The following is a 1252-nucleotide window of genomic DNA, read 5'->3' on the forward strand; positions in this document are numbered from 1 at the left end:
ACACACACACACACACACACACACACACACACACACACACACATAAAAAAACCCACACCTTTATGCATCTTTTTTTCGCGCTCAAAGAATTATCACTCATATCTCTAGAATGAACTATTATATCCATTGATAAAGGGAATACGAGAAGATTGTATAGGTGTTGAATGAGTCGAGTACCAAGTCAAAACAGCTCAGATTTCTTAAATAACTTGATAAAACATTCCACTGCGACTCGCTTCAACTTTTTATAATAAAATGATAATAAATATATTAAATATTAAAGTATATATATATGAGAAAGTGGAATCATCCATATTTCTTTGTCATCTTATATTTCAATTAAATTAAACTCTAGATCTAATATTAATAACAAATACATTAAATAATAATTTGTTATTTAATTCATTCCACTGCGATTCGCTTCAACTTTTTATGAGGTCACAGATAGAATCTATGTAAAGGGTACTGACAAAATGAGTTACTTCCCGGATTCAAGCCATACGGAAATACATACATCACGCTTATAGCTGAAGTTTTTACAATTTATAAGTTTGAAATAATAAAAGACAGGTTCTAGTTCAAGAATATGGCATCAATAGAAAATCTACAAATTTGACCCTAACGTCGATTTTTAGCCATATCTCCATTTGTGTATTGCGAGAAGTAACTCATTTTGTCAGCACGTCTCACCTATATTATGTAAAACTTCGTCGGCAGAGAATTCTAACCGTCTAACTCCGAAATTTTCTCGAATTGCTTTTTTCCTTAAAATAGATTGACATAACGAGTGACTACGTCCTATTGGTATCACCTTAAAGCTTGTTCACTTGTCTTTATTTTGAGGAAAAAATATCAATTTATCTTGAATACAAGTCGAGATATTTGCGAAAGAAGGAGGTTGGGTTCAGTCGTTTTCACGGGTAAAATTAGTGAGAAAATGGCCACCGAAGATTAGTTATGTCCTTAGCTTAAGAGTTCCTAGTAACTGAAAATTTACATTTTTTGTGCCTTTAATCAACGTTTTTCAGAAGAAAAAAACCCACACAGAAATGAGTTCTTTAATGGCCATAAAAGGTGTTGAGCCCAAAAACAAAAATTTGATAAAATTTCACAAACCTGCGGAAAATTGCAAATTTCTTCATTCTGATTATTTTGACGAGAGCCTGATTCCACCACGCTGCCTCACATATCGACACTTTTGGGGGCGCACCAACAGCTCCGTTGGTATCATGCTAGACTAAGACGTCTGGCT

This window comes from Aplysia californica, unplaced genomic scaffold (genome assembly GCF_000002075.1).
Source record: "Aplysia californica isolate F4 #8 unplaced genomic scaffold, AplCal3.0 scaffold00133, whole genome shotgun sequence".
NCBI lineage: Eukaryota > Metazoa > Mollusca > Gastropoda > Aplysiida > Aplysiidae > Aplysia > Aplysia californica.